General features: G+C 40.5%; 1 protein-coding gene across 6 annotated transcripts in view; it reads right to left on the bottom strand.

Moving 5' to 3' along the window:
* The window catches only part of ARHGAP24 (Rho GTPase activating protein 24), a 431,989-nt gene that overhangs the window by 314,128 nt on the left and 97,693 nt on the right, over positions 1-20,168 (bottom strand). For 2 of the 6 annotated variants that reach the window (XM_039539652.1, XM_039539653.1), the window contains exon 1: positions 5,808-6,377. The exons of 2 other annotated variants lie outside the window; for them this stretch is intronic. The gene's annotated coding sequence lies outside the window, so the exon portion shown is untranslated. Of the gene's footprint in view, positions 1-5,807; positions 6,378-20,168 lie in introns of those variants that run through there. 2 more of the 6 variants (XM_039539649.1, XM_039539660.1) reach the window with 2 other exon arrangements.

The raw sequence follows: 20,168 nt of genomic DNA, 5'->3' as shown, positions 1-20,168 counted from the left end.
GTTTTGGTTCCCTGCCTACTGGGAACTACCTACCTTTGACTTTTGCTCCTTAGCTTTCCCAAAAGCAGAGGTCACTTTGATTATAGTGCATGCACCCTGCACTGTTCCACACAGCTAGGTGGTGAAAGAGCCAGAGCTGGAGCGCAGCAGGCAACCAGGAACTGAGGGAACCCAAAAGAAGGATGCTGAGAAGCCCAGAGAACAGTGCAACATCTGAGGCCCAGATAGCCAGGGAGATGAGCTGCTGACGCATCCTCTTACCTGGTTCTGAGCTACAGGAACCAAGTCCCACTGAGTTGGACAGCATAGAAGAAAAAGCAACCCGGCCTTGAAAATTTTACATCAAAAATATTCAGCCAAAGGTTATGCCAATTAAATTGGTCAGCTATGACCCATAACTGTATGGGACTAAGGAAGGAGGCATGAAGGGTACTTCATGACAAGAGAATAAATGAGCATTGCCATAGAAATTTGTTGCTGCTCTTGTGGAATTTAGTCCTATTAGGCCATGGAGTATATAAGGCCCTGTCAAACTAACAAGATATTTATTCTGATGAGATTACAAATTTCGTAGATAAAAGGTAACAGTGTTGAAGTAATATACTTACACTTGTGTAAGGCATTTGACTTGATACCATACAACATTTTGATTAAGAAGCTAGAAGGATACCATTTAATGTGTGACATATTGTTGATTTTGTAGGACTCAAAATGTAATTGAAAATGGGGAATCATCATTGAACAGGGTGTTTCTAGTGGGCTCCTGCAGAGGTCGGTTCTTGGCTCTACACTATTTAACATTTTTATCAATGACCCGGAGGGGAAAAAAAATCATTACTGATCAAATTTGCAGCTGACACAAAGATTCAGGGAGTGGTAAATGATGATGAGAACAGCTCACCAATACTGAGCAAAATAAATCACTTACTAACCTGGGGCCAAGCGAGCATTATACGTTTTAGTAAAGCCAAATAAAATCCTACATCTGTGAACCACAAATCCAGGCCATACTTGGCCTAGGAAGCACTGACACTAAAAAAGATTTGGAAGTCTTGGTGGATCATTAGTTGAACATGAGCTCCCTCTGCAATGTTGTGGCCAAAAGGGTTAATGTGATCCTTGGATGTATAAATGAAAATCTCCAGTTGGAATAAGGAGGTTACATTGATTACCATTCTGTATTTGGTGCAACTGCTATTGGAATACTGCAAGAAGCTCTTTCAGAGAAGAGCCATGAGAATCATTCCAGGATTGGAAAACAGGCCTTAGGCTGAAAGATTCACGAAGCTCAATCCATTCAGCTTACCAAAGAGAAGGTGACTTGATCATAGTCTATAACAGTGGTCACCAACCAGTCGATTGTGATCGACTGGTCGATCCTAGAGAATCTCCCAGTTGATCGTGATCTCTGGTGGCACAGTGGGGCTGCCCTGCAGCCCCAGGGGTAGGGGTCTCTCTCCGTGTGTTACTCCCACCTGCAAGCACCGCTCCCGCAGCTTCCATTGGCCGGGAACGGGGAGCTGTGACCAATGGGAGCTGCGGGGACAGTGCTTGCAGAGAGGGGCAGCATCTGGAGCCACATGCCCCCTGCCCACCCCTCCTAGGGGCATGTTGGCCCCTCTCAGGAGCAGCATGGGGCCAGAGTAAGCAGGAAGCCTCCCTTAGCCTCACTGCACTGCTGACTGGGAGCCGCCCATGGTAAGTGCCACCTGGCGGGAGGTCACACCCCAATTCCCAGCCCTGACCCCCCTCCCAGAGCCAGTACTCCGCACGCCCTCCTGCACCCCAACACTCTGCCCCACCGGGAGCCCCCTCCTGCACCCAAACTCCCTCCCAGAGCTTGCACCCCTTGCCCCCTCCGTCCCCAGGCTCAGCCTGGAGCCCCCCCACACACACTGCGAACCGCTCGGCCTCAGCCCAGACCCCGCACTACCTCCCGAACCTCAACCCCCTACCTTAGCGTGGTGAAAGTGAGTGAGGGTGGGGGAGAGCGAGCAATGGAAAGGGGGCGGGATGGAGTGAGTGGGCAGGGCTTTGGGGAAGGGACGGGGCCTCGGGGAAGGGGCAAGGTAGATCCTGGGTTGCCCTTAAATTCAAAAAGTGATCCTGTGCATAAAAAGGTTGAAGACCACTGGTCTGTAAGTACCCACAAAAGGAACAGAAATTTGATAACTGAAGGCTCTTCAATCTCGTAGGCAAAGATATAACAAGATTCAATGGCTAGAAGTTGAAGCTAAACAAATTCAGACTAGACAGATGGCACACATTTTTAACAGTAACAGGAATTAACCATTGGAACTTCTTACCCAGTGTCATAGTGAGTTCTCCTTCACTGAACATTTTTAAATAACAATTGGATGTTTGTATTATACAGGATGGCAGATCAGACTAGAAGCTCACAAGGGTCCCTCCTGGCCTCAGTCTATAAATCTCTGTGAAATAGTTCACTGTTTCAGTTCAACGAAGGCAAGTGTCCTTAGCACAAAATTTAGTGGCAATATTAGAAAAGAAGTCAAGGAATTAATGCACTTGGAAACAAAGGCCCTGATCCTTCAAGGAGCTCTCTGCAGAAAAGTCCCCAAAACAGAACCTCAATTATTTCCAGAAGGCTCTTTGCAGGTGTGTGGGGGACAGGGGGTGGAAGGAAGGTGGAGGTTTGCCAGCATGGAGTTACTTAGAAGATCGGGGCTTCAGTAGGTCCCTCCAGGTCAAAGTTGAGGCTCTTAGGTTTTGTGCTGGGGAAGCTTGAGCTGCCACCATCTGCTATGCCTGTTCTAAAGATAAGAAAAGCTTTGATAATTCAACAGCTTTGAGGAGAACTAAGAAACCCCCTTTTTTCAACTAAAAGGAAAAAAAAAAGATTTCAGGATGTGTGACAGGCTGACCTGGCATTCCTGCACCCTACCCCAACATGCATATAAACACGCACACATTCATTTTACTTTCCCTAGACTCCACAATCAAAAGCCATTCTAAAAACAGCACTAGTATTTTGTGTTTCTTTAACCAACGCATCAAAATATATATGTAGAAAGTATATGTTCATTTTCAGTCCCTGCTGTCTTTCTGCTATGAAGTATGATTGAAAAGATACTTTAGATACTACAGTCATTGCAACCTTCTGCTCCTCCGAAGACTGACATGATAGCCTTATGGATTTCTTTAAATGCCCATGTGCATTATGGTAAAGCAGTATCAACCACCTGTTCTACTTGCAGCATTGAGCATTACCCAAAGACAGAAATATCATACAGTGAATGACAAAAACATACATAGAGAAGTGAAAAGACGAGAGAGCATTTCTTTTCCTGATGGAAAACTAATGGATCACTCTCAACTGCAATGGGGTTTAGGGAAGTGGTTCTCAACCAGGGGTATGCGTACCCCTACGGGTATACAGAGGTCTCCCAGAGGGTGCATCAACTCATCTAAATATTTGCCTAGTTTTACAACAGGCTACATAAAAAGCAAAGTCAGTTCAAACTAAAATTTCATACAGACAATGACTTGTTTATACTGCTCTATATACTGAAATGTAAGTACAATATTTATATTCCAATTGATTTATTATATGGTAAAAATGAGAAAATAAGCACATTTCAGTAATAGTGTGCTGTGATTTTGTATTTTTATGTCTGATTTTGCAAGCCAGTAGTTTTTTAAGTGAGGTGAAACTTGGGGTACACAAGACAAATCAGACTCCTACAAGGGGTCCAGTAGTCTGGAAAGGTTAAGAGCCACTAGTTTGGGGCACTGAAATGCCAAGCTAGTATTATAGTGAAAATGCTAGACAGTCTGAACCAGCAATGCTTTCTTATTCATCTCACAGAAAAACATACCAGATCTGGGGATAACGTGTACTTCAGAAGGCCAGTAGGTCACAGTAGAAATAAATAAGGATGCTGGTAATAAACACCAAACAGCCTAAACTAAAAAGCAGTACAGTAATAGGATGCAAACCACTTTTGTGCCACCTGCTATGACTCATCTACACATTCCATTTTTTCCTAGTGTATTTAAGATGATGTATTGTATAAAACCATGGTAGATGAAAGTCCTTGAAAGCGGTGTGTGTTTTGTAGCTGTGTTTTGTTGTTGATGCTCCTACAGACATGATCTTATTGAGAGTTCACCCTAATAGTTTTGCAGCAATTACCTCCAAGAGGTCTTATTTCCTCCTGCATCTAACTCTGTGAGCTTCATCTTCCTAGCAAAGGACAAAAAGCCAATGAAAAGTGAGCTGAGCTACAGGGCCAGTGGCACAGCAGGATTTGAACCTGCAGCCACAGAGAAGTCCAGATTTTAGAAGTAATGCCCTGCAGCATCCTCCTGAAGCCAGAAATCATCTGGTGATGTACTCTCTCTGTGCAGAGGGAGGGAGAGAGGAAAGCTGGTAGCTAGGACTCTTTCACTACTGTCCTTGGGTCTGCTTCTCTGGGTGAGCACCCACTTAAACCCCAACCTATCCCTGTGTAACTTTAAAGGAGGAGATGAGCTGCAAGAAAAAAACAACTCTGAAGTGAGACAGCAGCATTCAAGGAAGAAACAAACAAGCAACTAAACACAAAAAAAGGGAACTTGTAAGCCCATTTTAGTTTTTGTCTCTAAACTCATTGCATCGTGCCATACAATGCCTGTTGCAACAACAAAAACAACTCCACAGCATAGCATCTGAATTTTAGGGATAAGGACTTCACTCAATCTCTTTCTCTCCATCTACCTCTGCTTTTAATTACGGACACGCACATATCACTTTTTGGTAATACTTTGTACTTATCTGTACATACCACAAGTTTACAATCAGCTTGTCTTAGTGAGGGCAGCATGCCTTGTTCTGTTTATGGATCAATCTCCCTCTCTCATTTCTTAATACAAGAGACCCAACATAAATCAGTTCCTCCTGAAACCTGGATAAAAGCAATGTCTCTTATTAGGACAAGATACTGTACCTAATACCACGGCAAAAGAAGTTACCCTAATAATGATGTTTCGAATTCATCTATCATACCTAGGTAAATTTAGCCCCATTGAAGTCACTGTGATTGCACAGTGGATTAATCTGCACCCTTTTTCTACGTATGCACGATATATTGGCACTTGTGCCTAAAAAGGATCATGCTGTTTATTTCTAGTCAATATCTAGTGATGTTACAACAACTCATAGTACACAGTAACTATCTTATACTAGAAATCCTATTTAAGATTTGTTTTAAAAAGAGAACCCAAAACTCTGCAAGCATATATCCATATTTCTGAGATATACAAGTTCAAAAGAGGACAAAAAAATCCACAATTTCTGCAGCTCTCTTATCTTAAACACAAAACCACTTGAGTGGCTTTAAAACCCACTAAAGATTTCCTAACTCTCTGGTGATTACAATCAAAGCACTTATTACAAATTCTGCCCCAGTGAGCCTGTTATCTAGGAAAGTTGAACTCCAGACATTTATACCAAAGAGGAACATGCAAAGAGAACTATTACAAATCTCAAGATGAATATTAACATGGGAATTTCAGAACACACAAAGAGCTTTTATTTTTATTTTTTTTAATCTGTACTTAGATGACAGAATATTCTATTTTTATCCCTGGAAGAAATAAAAAGGAACGTTGTGACAAAGTTTGTAATTAAAGAAATAGCAGCACAGAACAGAATCCTCATAGCTGCCTCCCTCTCTAAGACAAGAACAGCATTGTCACAGACAGCTGCTGCTGCGACTTCCTGGTCTGGAGTTAGAGTTTGTCCTGTCAAAAGAATGTACCCTTCTCCACAGTTTTGTCACAAACACCACTTTAATTTCACTTACCCTGCTTCTAACTGCAGCGCTGATCCAGATCACCAGCAGCTCCAGAAAACCACTCCACACGGGTAAACAAGAAAGGAGAAAAAACCAAAATCAAGCACTCTACTTCCCACAAGTAGGGGAAATACTCAAACCCATAAACGTGGTAGCTTCACAAGGCAGTTTCAGAGAGGAAATACCGTGGTGCTAAACTAAGTTGTCACTGCAATGAAAAATATGTTCCTCTCCTCTCTCTCTCTTGAATGCTCAGACCATCTGCAGACTCGGTCCCTGAGGACTGCGTTACTTTAACTCAGAAGCACTGCACTACCACCACATGTACTTGAGAAATCCTAGCAGTCACACAAGGAGTAATCCAGAAAGTTAGAAAAAGAGCAATTGTGTGCATGGATGTGTAAATATACAGTACAGGAGGCTGGAACAACCTAGCAAGGCCAGCCCTCAGACGCAGCCTTAGGTTTCAGATTTCATTGGCAACTGGCTGCCCTGAAACACACCAGCAGCACTACTACTGAGTAGGAAAGGATCCCTTCCTAGCCACACAGCTCACGTCTCAGATATCTCTGGAACCCTGATTGACACTGCACCATCAGCTGTGCCAAATTTCTTAACATACTGATCATTAACTGTTTAACTACACTCACTGCTGGCTGCTAAGTGTCCTGGTCCACTAATCTCATCCTGTTAATGAAAGCAACCTGCTCAACTTACCTAAATGCCTCCTGACATCATGCTTTGCCAAGTATTACTTTTCAGTTCCACATCATCTTGTATCATCACCTCTAGCATCAGGCTTGCTTATAAAATCATGTAACCTCTACATTCATTACTGATCTTCAACAAGCATTTTCAGCTCTGTTCTATTTATTTTAAGTCATTACAAAAAACCATTTTGCTTTGTTTTAATTGGAGCTATTTTCATGAAGAAGGGAGTTACAGCTCTGAGGATGACACACAGAGGGGATTACCATGTTCTATAGTTAACTCAAGCAGCCAGACACTAATAAATAAATAAATAAAATGTCTCAGACTGCTTGCCTCACAGGAGTGCGCTTCAGCTTCTCTCTCTAATATGACCTCAAGAGACCTGTGGGAGCACCTAGTACATTACACAGACAGTAAATTGTGGGTTTCCTCAAGAAAAGGAAAAATTCTACTGGGGTATACCCAGGAGATAATCACAAACTGACACTGGGTCTGACACAGAGTCCATCTGGAGCCAAGAGAAGACTACTTAGGGCCAGGCCTTGCTTAGCACCTACAGTTCCCATTAAGTTTTTGGCCTTTACCTCTCTGCCTCAATTTCTCCATCTCTTTAAGAAAAGGAATTGGGAAATATTACAGTTTGCCTGCCTGAAAGAGGTATCCTCAGAATTGACGTTGGTAGAGTGGTTTGAAGGTGAGTGCTGCACTTATTCTAACGGCCCAATTCTACCTTGAGTTATATGGATGTAACTCATCATTTTCTATTTGAAATATATCTATGTAAATGAAGACAGAATTGTTAAAAAAGAGTTATTCACCATCTGAATTACACAATAGTCTGTCTTCTAAATTCGCTGGGACACCAACTGACTCATTGACTATTTGGGAGTGTGTCTCAGGCAGACTGCAGTGTTCTCTTTTTCCCACATTCACAAAGGGAAGTGACTTGTAATTCTTGCCTTCCATCATACCGCTCAATGCCAACACATCTCACCCCATCATACAGATCTGGTGGGGAAGTATGACTTCAGCTGGAAAATTATAAATGCTAATCAGTTATTGTAGCAGATGAAGCACAAAATTCCAGTCAGAGACTAGATCTCTTTTCCCAGATTCCTGTGTGGAGCAATATTGTTTTTGATATTGTACTGTGGTAATAAATAATCTTATAGTAGGGATAAAGAACCATAAGAAACCACTTTAACAAACAAACAAAACTCCCCATTCAAGTCAGTGGGGAGTTCTGTTTACTGTGTAAGTTAGAAGCATATAGTTAGTTAAGTGCCTCTTAACATACAAAGGATCTGGGTGCACTTCTGCTTACTTCAGATGAGGAATCCAGGCAAAAGATAGGAAAACTCATTTAGATGATATATAAACTTGATTCAAATATTTGTATCTAACTATTGCAGATTCAGAGATGTTCATATAATGACTCTTCCTCCCCCAGACTATTTCTCGCACCTCCATGCTGACTAGTTCCAGTTCTAAGTGAAGAAGGCAGTACTTAAATACCATGAGAACTACAAGAACCATCCAGGAAATATTGGAACAGGAATAATTTTCATAGGATTTCCAAGCCAATTCTGCAGATCAAGGTTTTGATTTAGTAAATGTTCTGAAAACAATTAAAAATATATATTACATTACTGAGCCAAAACACTGCAGCTTACAATACTGACACAGCAGTTTGGGGCAATTATTGCATATCTTGCTGGATATTGTAATAGGGATTTTTATTGCTATTATTTTAATAAAGGAAGATTCAGATATGCATCTGAAGGGTGCTTAATTATCCAGACAGAACCAAATCTCAACTCTGCCTCTCACTAATCCTGGGAGAGGGATTTACATTGTATCAGACTGTGGCCAGCCCTTGCATAGGTACACAAGAGGAGAGGGAATGTACAAAAAGCTATCCACTTGTGCAGGAGCTTGCCAAAAACAAGAACCCCTTCAACTCCCCTGAGCCTGGGGACTGTTCCCTGCTAGCAACCTCTGGGAAACAAGCCACTCCAAGTGAAGCAAGGAGGAAGCAGAGCCATGGAACTACTCTTTACCACCTCCCTTCCACACACAGATACTGTGCCAGCAGGTTTGGCTGGCTGCTAGTGGAAGGGCAGGCTGCACCCAGTGTAAAGGTGCTAGCACATTCTCCTGGCTAGCACAGAAGTTCCAGGAGGGACGGTGCCTTGTTGAGATAGTGTCAGCATCACCTTTAGAAGATGCGACTTTGGTGCCTAACAAGCTGGAGGCGGAGACAGAGAGAAACAGAACACGTAAACATTCTAGATGGGGAGGAAAAGGATATGAGATTAAACGTGGGCACAGCACGAGACCTGTGCTTGCCTTAGGCTTGGTTAGCTGCCAAATGCAACCTCTTCACAGGGAGAACAGCCAGAATGACATACTAAAAGAAACATTTTAAATGGGCTGGGAGGCCCTCCACCATCAAGAAACTTGCCTGCTCCAATGAGGTGCTGGTGCATAGGAGCTTTAGATTATGGATCACAACAATCAGCATTGTACAAAAACTAGTGTGGGGGGGCTCTTCGGTCACGTCCCCACAACTCTCTGTTTTTCATTTATTTGAATGAGAGCACCACATTAACATACAAGTTCTCTTGTTTGATAGGAAACTACTGTTCTGCTGTTAAAAGTAGTACAACCCCAGACATTTCTAGTTTCTGAGAAAGGCAAGGGACACAACATACTTCCTAAATACAGAGGCAGAAAACAAGCAAGCGAGTAAAATGGAACTTTTAGTGCCAATAATGTGTAAATATAGCTCCAACAGATACAGTGCCAGCCTCATTTATACAAGTGGCACTAGAAGGAAGCAGGTTGCTGCTGCTAGTTCTGAAGGCAGGTGCTCATTTGGAAAAAAAATATTTACTGTAAAACATGCATATCCCATCAAATCCAGGTGCGAATACATAACAAACAACGACAGAGAGAGTTTTTGTGGTTGGGTTTCCTTCTTTATTACATTTTATATAGTGGTGGCTGTTTGCCTTTGTTACTTGTTCTAACAGTGCTGCCAGGCACTGTTAATCAATGTCATCTTGCAACCCTGAATTGCAGAGGATGATAAAGCAATGCCTACCTATAAACCACATTGTGAGATGCTTTGGAATCCTTCATTGTGGGAAATGCCTTATAAATGTACATCATAATCATCAAGTCATTCATTAGCCATAAGAAGCAGACATGAATATTAGCATTTCCACAGTCAAGGACCATTGACAAAACCGAAAGTAACACATGATCCAGGCTAAGAAAAACCCACATTGATACTGGCAGGCCATTTTCCATGTCAAAATACAACACACCTACCAATCTGGGTAAAAGGCCTGGGAGGAATTGAAGGATATGTGTAAGATATTAAAAAGAAGCCTGAAGCCTGAATGTTTTTTAAAGTGCACTAGAGATGTTCAAAACTAATTTCATATATGAAGGGGTGAAGCATTATACTCATAACACTGCAATCAGTGGAAGAGTACAGCAAGACCAAGAGGAAAAAATAATCCTGGGTAGATAATCCAAAGGGGGTCCCATGTTTGGCAACTTGACACTTACCTCACCTCTTTCAAAAACCACAATCTGGCTTTTGGACCTGCATTTTTAGTTGATTCAGGTCACCTTTAGCCTTCATCCACCCTTAACTGAAATGAAAATTGGTTAAATTTGCTTATATTGCAGCATGTTAGAATGAAGGTTGTATGGCACATGAGAGAGAGAGAGAAAGGATTCATAGTAAGTGAGAATCCAGCCATGACATACAGCCCAGACACCCTTATTTATTTCAATGGGACTGTGTGGGATGAGAGTCAGGATATATTTTGCCCATATTTCAGACTTAAGATTACTTGAAACTCTGCATAATAATTTGTAGCTTTATGTTTAAAGATGGGCGCAAATCAGAACTAAACAGACCTGAACACTGTTGGGGAATGAAGGAGAGCTGGATTTTTAATCCTTTGATCTGGATGCAAATGTTGCTGCTGATTTCAATCTGTTTAATGGGATGAACCAAACTCCCAGATCTGAACACATCCAAGCTGTTGGAGGGTGAAATCTGCATTCAAATTTGATGGCTCAGGCCCACCACCGGGCTTAGTCCTCAGTGCAGCTGAGGGGGAGACAAAGGCGTCTCAAAGCCACTTCTCCATCTCCCTGAGCAAAACAGCTCCCAAAAAAAGTTGGGGCAACTGCAGTATCATAAATCACTCCAGTCACTCTCCCTCCAACCACAGGGATCCTCAGATGCCCCTTCAAAGCAGCTTTATGACCCTTTTGTGCCACTGGAACGGCATAAGAATTGGGCTGTTACTTACACACAAACACACACACCCCTTAATACTGCATGGGGCACAAGAGAATTTTTATTTTAAATTTACTGCTAAAGGTCAGAGTGGCTGTCACTAAATCTGAAAGGTGTACGCTGAGGAATTTTGACCCACATAAACCCAGGGAGCATGGTGTAAGGATTTCATTTTGTAAAAGTACAATTCTCATCTTGCTGGTGTTTTCTCATCTGACAGGAATGGTTTATGCTACTGCTGGACCATTATATACATTTTTAAAAACATTACTTTGTAGTTTATCTAGCTTATTTCTATACCTACTAACTTTACACATCAGCTCACAACTCTCCATTCAAGGGAGACCTGTTCCAGTGCCCAAGAATGCATATGTTACACTTCAATCTCCCTGCTAGTACTGATGTACAAGATATTGAATTCATTGTTTGCTTTGGAAAATCTCTTTGTTCACCAAAGCCAACATCTCACGCTTTCCTCATGTGTTATGTAGCCATGGAACCCACTAGATGGCATTTCCCATTTTCACTGTCATGGCAATAGATTCATTTTGTACCTAACTCTTTTCTGGCAATCTGTCTGACATACCCAGTGCCTAAGGCATTCTGTATGGCATAGTTTTTTGTTCTATTACTTTGACTTTCTTCCAGATATTTATTTGCTTTGGCTAACCCTTCTATGGTATGCAAGAAGAGAACTAAATTCATTTGTTTGAATTCCACAGAACCTTAAAAAAGGTACAAGGGTGGATGATGCAGAGCTACAATTTGTTGAATAAATATTCTCTTATAACAATAACTCACTAGCATCCAGCAGCAAGACGAGGATGAAGCACAGATGAAATCTCTTTGAAAATGTTGGGGTGACATCTTGAACAGTGGCTTAATCTTTCCTCTTTTCCATAGGGGACAGATGCTGTGAACACTTACAAAAGTGAATAAAGTTACTCACATGAGCAGTCCCAAAAATCAGAAGTACAGATGCTTAGAAACTTGGGGGGGGGGGCACCAGGTGCATACAGGTGTCTAAATTTGGATTTAGAAGCTTTGTTTTCTGCATGGTCACAAAGGAAACCTGAGACATAGCACTCTTAGACCTATGCCTTAGTGACAAGACCATCCATCCTCTCCCCAAACACTAGATGTTGGTTTGCTGCCTTATTAAGGAAGGGTGAAGAGGGGGCTAATTTGTGCAACTTACTCCTCCAGAGTTTAAGTAAATCTCACATTTTGTAAATGATGAAAAATCAGGGTGTCTTGCCAATCTGGGGTAGATGAGACGATTGGTTGGGTCAATTGGTACTGGGAAAGTTTTTTGGCTCCTTAAAGGACTTCAGAGTCCAGCTGTCTCTTTTGGGCCAAATTTCTTTCCCTCCCAGAATCCAACCCCATCATAGCACACTCAACAATATATTAATATATTTCTTCCCTATTTCTAGTTTCTTTCTGGCTCCTATGTCCTGCAAGTCTTCCTGCCTCCACTCTGGACAACTGGGTTTCAGCACCCACACTATTGGGTGCACCATCTTAAGCCCATGCCTCCCTCTCTCCCCCTGTCCAAGTTTTCTTCTTCAGAAGTGAGCCAGTGTTTTCATCAGGGCTGATCTCTAGTTCCCAGTCAGACTACTATAGGGACCTGAGGTGGTGTTAATAAACACCATCTAAATTAATTGCATAAAGAGATGGCAACTTAAGGACTGAGCAAAAATACTCAGTATTATATTGGTCCCAAATTGTCACTAATATATTGTGTTTGTAGGTAAAGTAGTTTTAAAAGTCAAACAAAAGAAGCTCTTAAGTGCTACTTATTTATGTTCTGCTTATTAATGTTTTCCCACAAGGCTACTTTGCTAAATTTTACTGTCCTTGCCTATTTAGGACAAAAAATCTAAAGTGCAATGCAGCATGTTTTTTTTTTCCTTATCAGCCAGCATTCTCTGTTCATAGCAATATGGGAACAATGAGGAAGAGAAAGTGACAGAGAAAATAAAAATATATAACAAAAAAAGAAAGCCGGGGGTGGGGAGTAAATACATTGGAGGCACCTGGCAATGCACTCAGGTCAATAAAGCAAGCACATTCTACATTTCTGCAATGGCTTAGATTTATTTTAAATATTTTTGTCAGAACTCTACATGGTCTCATTGAGAGTAGCTTTCCTTACCATGGGTAAAATTCATCCTCATAAAGGATCAGCTCGCTAAGACCATGCACTGCTTATGCTCTAAGTCCTAGACAGGGCTGAAGTTGGACTTGACCAGCAGCCTTGTGATGGCCTTCTGCACAGAGGCAAATTTCGCTACATCTGCAAAGAGTCAACCTCAATTAAACTGGAAACTATTATTTAAATTTAAGAAATGGGCCCAAACCAAAAGCCTAGATCTGGCCACCCCCATACTTTGGAGATGTTAGATATCAGAATCACTCCCTTTATAATGAGCTGAATCAAAACCCCACAAGCTCAACACTCTAAGTCTGGAGAGTTTGAAATTCTGTTCTGAGCACTGTAGTTAAACCATCTCTAGCTGCTATCAGTATTTTTGGAGTTTCCATCCTAATGGAAGTGGACATAATTTCACCATCAACAGAGCCAAATGGGGGCACTGCCAGTGTCAGATAAACCCATTTCCATCTTGCTCTACCAGCCATTTAATCAACAAACGTAAAACTTTAAAATTATACATTCTCTATTTGTAATTGAAAATATTTCATTACAAATTAGATGAGGGTTGTAGCAAGAAAAAGAAAATCATAGTTGCTATAAACAAATAGTAAGGGGATCTCCAACCATGCGGCTACACTACAGTCTGATTAAATAATTTTAGAAGCAAAAAAAAAAGAGAGACACCATGAGGGTTAGAGGGAAATGTTAAATTAGTGTGAATAAATGAACGCTTCTGTTATGTATGGGGCAATGGCAGCTATGTAAATGTTAGTGGACTGTACTCAGCAGAGGATAAACTACTGAGTTGGAGGAAGGCACTAGCAACCTCTAGCTGCTGCTTAATTATGAATTCATTCTAAAAGAGATGCTCTAGTTCAAACGTCTCATTGGCTTAATTCAGGAATCAGTTGGTGAAATTCTATCACCTGTGTTACACAGAAGCTCAGATTAGATTTCACAGTGGTCCTTCCTGGTCTTTAAAAATCAATGAATATTTTCCCTGGGTGAAATTCCCCTTGTGCAGAGGGCCAGTGCAAAGCCAGTTCATGAATTACCTTAAACACCCCTCAAAATAGGGATGACGTGGATGCCAGCATTATGATGGATGTCTACATGTGCCAAATTTCATCTCCTTTGATAAGAACTAAATAATTTTTACCTGGACCATGTCTCAGTCTCAGATTGATGAGTCCAGAACTCTATTACAAAACACTACAACAAACAAGACTGAACGGGAGCCACAAAATGAAACTTACTCAGTGATGCAGTGATTGAGAAAATACCATTGTCCCCATACTGACATAAGACATTTTCCAGTCTAAAACTGTAATAATGGATGGTGTAACCAACACATTAACAACAAAGTGGGCATAAACCAGAGGAAATTCGCTTCATAGACACAGAGATGTTGTGATAGACGATGAAAAAAGGGGAGAAACCATCAGTCTGAGGTTAAATACACACACAAAATAACTCTAAAAATAATATTTTGCCTAAGCACATAGCAGTTGCACAGTTTTACCCTCTCTCTCACGAGGTGGTTGCCAGGATTCTGGACTAGACATTGGTAAGACACGGCTTATCTTTGATTTTTCTCCCAATATTGCTTTGACATTACTTTGGAATTAAGTTGTTAATGTCATAAAAACTCTGCCCTCTTTCCAGACACAAAGGCAAACCAAATTCTGACCTATGGGGAGAGGCAGAAAAGTGTCAGACCTTGAGTATCTGGTCAGAGACTATGTGTTCCCAAAAGGTGCTGCCAAGATACTATCTACAGCAGGGCTCAGCAACCTTTCAGGAGTGGTGTGCCGAGTCTTCATTTATTTACTCTAATTTAAGGTTTCATGTGCCAGTAATACATTTTAATATTTTTAGATGGTCTCTTTCTAAAAGTCTATAATATATAACTAAACTATTGTTGTATGTAACATAAATAAGGTTTTTAAAATGTTTAAGAAGCTTCATTTAAAATTCAATTAAAATGCAGAGCCCCCCCGGACCGGTGGCCAGGACCCGGGCAGTGTGAGTGCCACTGAAAATCAGCTCGCGTGCCACCTTCGGCACGCGTGCCATAGGTTGCCTACCCCGATCTACAGTCAGGAAGGGACAAGAGGAAAGACTAGTGACTGAAAGGAAAGGAGAAACTAGAGACCCTCAAGATACAAGTATCCACAAAGACTAGAAACTTTCAGAATGGGAATTCTGGATCCTATTTGTACTGGAATATAGTTCTATTCTGGAGCAAAATGAAGCAAAATTTCAATTTTTCTTCCCATGAATCAAAAAAATTCAAAAATCCTTTGATTTCAAGGTTTTTAAGCAGCTGGAAACATTTTACAGAGGTTTAACTGTGATGGCATGCAAAAGGCTCTAAACTATTGATTCTAACAAAAGAGGCAGTGAGCAAAACAATGGAGAGTTTTTCTAGAAAGTGAAACCAGCAGGAGAAAAGACAGTCACTGCTGAGAATCCTGATACTTGAAAATATGTTGCTTCCCTTCAAGGAAATACAATCTAGCTTGAAGTTATGTTCTACCATGCACATTTTAGTACCTCTCCACCTCCTCAGTGAGATCCTCAGCAATCTCTATAGACCTGAAGGCTTGTCAAAATGAGAGTTACGTCACTTTAAATAAATTGGTTTGAAAATTGACTTAGTTAAAACTAAAGTAAAAATCGGTGTGGCCACTCTTATTTCAGTTTAAAGTAGGCTTATTTCAGTTTATCTTAAGTTCACTAAGATTCAGTTTAAGCTATGCCAAAACTAGCCACCCAAACTGAAATAAGTGTCTCTACACAAGCTTTTGCTCTGGTTTAACTGAGGCCATTTTAAAACCAATTTCAGTTAAACTAGTGCAATTTTCATGTAGACAAGGCCATCTCCAAAGATCTGCCACACTGGAGTTCAGATTGTGCTGAGCACTAGAAGAGTTTTGCACCAGTTATTCACCCTGCAAGTGTGCCACTGTACTACTGGCATACGCCTATTCTTAAGAGTTGTGAACTAGCTGCTATCGTAAAGCAAACTATTTTAGTGCCCTATTCTCATGAACATCACTGATTTGAGGCGTCCATTGTTCTTTGGTGACCTTTGAAATACAAGTGCCTTTCAATAATTCTGTTCTAGTAAGTAAGGATCTCTAAATATTTCCAAGCCTAATAATAATTCCTGAATGTTGTTTTCATATACTTGCATGAATACATAAAGTAAGATGTGTTTTATTAATAAGAAGGGGAAGTCAGTTTCATTGCAAAAGGCCCAGACAATGAGATGTGATACTGGACCATGAGTGCTTATGGTGGTGTTGAAGAAGACAGACTTTTTCAGCATGCCCTGGGGAAACAATCGAACTTAATTCAAACTGCAAATAGGGTACAACATTTTACCTGGAGAGTAATTAACAAATGGAGTAGATCACCAAGGGATGTGGTAGATTTTTCATCAGAGTCTTTAAACCATAATTGGATCGCTTTCTAAAAATATGCTCTAGTTCAATGACAAGTTATTGGACTTTATGCAGGAATAATTGGGTGACATTCCATGGCCTGTGGTATGCAGGGGCATAGAATAGATCACAATTATCTCTTCTGGACTTAAAATCTATGAATCTAGAAGAAATGTAAAGGGTTTAACCTGCTGCATTCTATATTTATGAAGCACCCGTGAAATGCTTGTATAACCCAGAGACTTTTAGACTGCAGCAGTGAGGAGAAGTCACCTGGTTTTCCGCATATGTGCGGATGGCAAAGCAGGAGACAAAGCTAGAAATGCCAGGAAAATTCCAGACAAGGGTGTGGCAATTACTGAGCATGCTAGAGAACATTTCTTTTAGTCTATAGAAAATCCGCTTTGTGTATAGGTGGTTCTGGATGTCTTACATACCCCTTAGAGGCTATAGAGCTTATAGAACTCACATTTAGCTATCAGATAACAGCTTTAAGTTGGGATTTGTCTCAATTAATAGAGAGGAATAGAGGCAGAGCTCAATGAGATGAAAGTCTTTAAATACCTTATCTGACTTAGCTGGGCTTATAGGGAAAGCAGTGTTGCCAACGCTCATAATATTATTGAGAGTCTTGTAATATTTTGTATTTTCCTTAAAGCCTAGCTCCTGGAGTCCTGTGATAAAGTCAATTTATCTTTCATTTTAAAACTATCTAGCCCTCATGGTTGTAGAAAAGCTTGAAGAAAAGTGAATCCAAAGGTTAAAAAACTCAAAGTCTAATAAAAAGAAACCAATTTTTTTTTAATTTATTCTCATGATTTTTAAGCCACTCTCCATTTTTGACGGGTTGACTCATGATTTTTGAACACTTGGGGTTTGGCCATACAGGGAAAGATAGTAACTATACAGTTTAGATTTTAGTACCATTTTGACACAAGTCTTTAAATAGAGTCACTTTAATACAGTGACTCTGTATTAAATAGTTACACACACACACACAAACAAACAGATACAGATACAGAAATATAGATTATACTCAGAGCACCAAGGGAAGATTTTTCCTATTCTCATAGATTTAAAAAAATATAACATGCATGCAATATAGAATCGCAGGTGAATATTTAGAGTAATCCAAATAAAACTACAAACTTTTGTTTATTTCAATAATGGTCTTAAAACTTAGGGTCTTCAAACTTGCAGCAAATAAGAGTTGAACACACACATGGAGGCGGAGATGCATGACTTAATACAGTGATAATATTTGTGCCACCACATATTTTAAATGATATTCTTATCTCATTTTTACTGGTGTAAACCAGGAGTTACTCCACTAAGGTCACATGAGTTTCACCAGATTAAGTGGAAGGGGATTCTGAACTTGAGAGCTCAAGATGTCCCACTATCAAGCTGGTGAGGTGCTCCAATTGCATGAAAGTGAACTGGTGTTCTAATGCATTAATAGCATTGTTCTAATGCATTGATGTGAGCTGCAAGTTACATCAGCTCTTAATATGATGGACAGAAAAATAAAAAACATTCACCTAGTAAAGCAGCCATAAATTGAAAAGAAAAGAAAAAAGCATCTTGCAGCAAACCCATCTACAGGAATAAATGCTTCAGAGCTGATGAATGTTTAATACAGCAATGCTGACAGATAAGGAATTCAAAAGAACTCCAAATAATGAAGTTAAAAGTATCATCGGATCTGTATTTCAGAATTCCCAGGGCTTTTATCCAGCTGCCCGAAGATTCTGTCCAGAGGGCAGTCATTCAACTATCTGTCAGAGTCCATCTCTCAGTAACTGGGAAAGATGAAAAGACGAAAAAGAAGACTACCTTTATGTGGAGATATTGTGTATACACATATGCTGTTCCAATGCCTTCTGAAAAGCTTAATGTTTTATAGCATGCTGCTTTTACTCAAGGTGCAGTTGTACCTGGCAAAATGTTTGGGCTCCATCAAGACACCCCAGGTCTGTATCTACATTGTAATGAAATGGAGATGTCAATCTGCATCACAGGTACATATGGCAGCCATTGAAAAATGGTACTTTATTACAAACAGATACATAGAAAAACATCAGTACCTGAAATATTGCTTTCACAAGTAAGTTATCGTATCGCTAGAGTAATCAGCTGAGAATATTCAGGAAGCCATTACCAGCCTCTATCCTGAAATCCCTGATGGAAGATTAAAAGGAGGAATCTGACAGAACATGACAACAATCTTACGGGCATTTTTGACACACTAGTGTCCACAATCTCATCTCTAGATTACCAACATACGACGAACAAAATGGAAGAGGAAAAGGAAAAAAGAGTGGAAAGACAAGTCTGTCCACATTATTAATGAACAATCAAAAGTTGAAGGGAACATCTCAGCGTATGTGCTATGCCTTATTCACAGAAGGCTTGGATTAATAAGACAGCAAGCCCAGTCACAAAGTTAGGTTTGTGCGTACCATGTGAATGAGATTTTATTTTAAGGTCCTTGTATAGGGTAGAGGGAAGAAATCTATTCTGGCATGGTTGTCTAGCAACCCTATAATAACATGAGAGTATGCAGGTGTCTCTGAAAGCAACCAGTTGGATAAGGAAACCAGTTTCAGTTTCATATTACCAAAGCATTATAATGAATGATTAATACAAGTAATTTTCAAATATTACCAAATAGCTTGACTATGTTGTTCATATTATTACTATGATATTACTACCACTATGGTTATTATACAGTACCTTGCAGGATGTGCCTAAAACCTCAGAAGCCAAATGAGACATACTGGGGCACAATCCAGACCAATAAGTAGCTGTGTGACCTGTAACCTGGAGTGCCCTTTAAAATGCCTTGCTGCTGTAGCCTCCAATATGGACTGCTCACAAACAGCCTCCAGCATGTAAGTCACTCCTAGCTATGTCTGTGAGTGCCCCAGCCAGCCAAACATTGGCTCTTACTAGTATTGGTTATGCAGCAAGGTGACCCCAACACACTCCAGTCCTAGATGTTCCCCCAGAAATGTATGTCCTGTACTGCCCAGCCCTCTCCTGGACAGTACAAATATATTAAGTTTGTTATTCCTTTAAGGGAATAACATACCAATTTATTAGTTTAAATAGAGTACCCAGGTACTCCAAAGTAAACACACTCAATTAGATAAACAGTAAAACAAGTTCATTAACTACAAAGAGAGAGATTTTAAGTGAGTACAAGTAATGAGGCATAAACGTCAGAAATGGTTACAAGAAAAATAAAGATAAAATGTTTACTAATATCTGCTTAAGAAACTAACTTAGCTGCAAAGCAAACTTTCTCACCACATGCTCCAGCAGATTACTGGCCAAACTCTTCAGGTCAAGAACCCCCTCCTCCCCCAGTCCAAGAGATGTTTTCCTTCTTTTTATAGTCCTGTTCTCCCTTTGAGAAGTATGTCCAGCCAGAAACAAGGTGACAGGCAGTCTGGTCAAGAAAGGGAACCCTATGCTATTTCTTTGCCAAGATGTTGATTTTTGTCCCTACTTACTTCCTTGCCGAAGAATGGCCACTTAGCAGGTAGTGCTATTGACACCTGGCTGAGACATCAGCTTGCCCTCTGTCTCTGAGGAGCTGGTTTAGCCATCCCCCAGACTTATCTGGGAAACATACTTCAATCATGATTTCATGTTATGTTCATAATTTTGCATATAATGTTGCTATGTGTATTTTGCCATGATATTACTAAAAAGCAAGT

Source organism: Mauremys reevesii, linkage group 5 (genome assembly GCF_016161935.1).
Source record: "Mauremys reevesii isolate NIE-2019 linkage group 5, ASM1616193v1, whole genome shotgun sequence".
NCBI lineage: Eukaryota > Metazoa > Chordata > Testudines > Geoemydidae > Mauremys > Mauremys reevesii.
The sequence above is the reverse complement of the archived record's forward strand: the minus strand, read 5'-3'. Positions and strand labels throughout refer to the sequence as shown.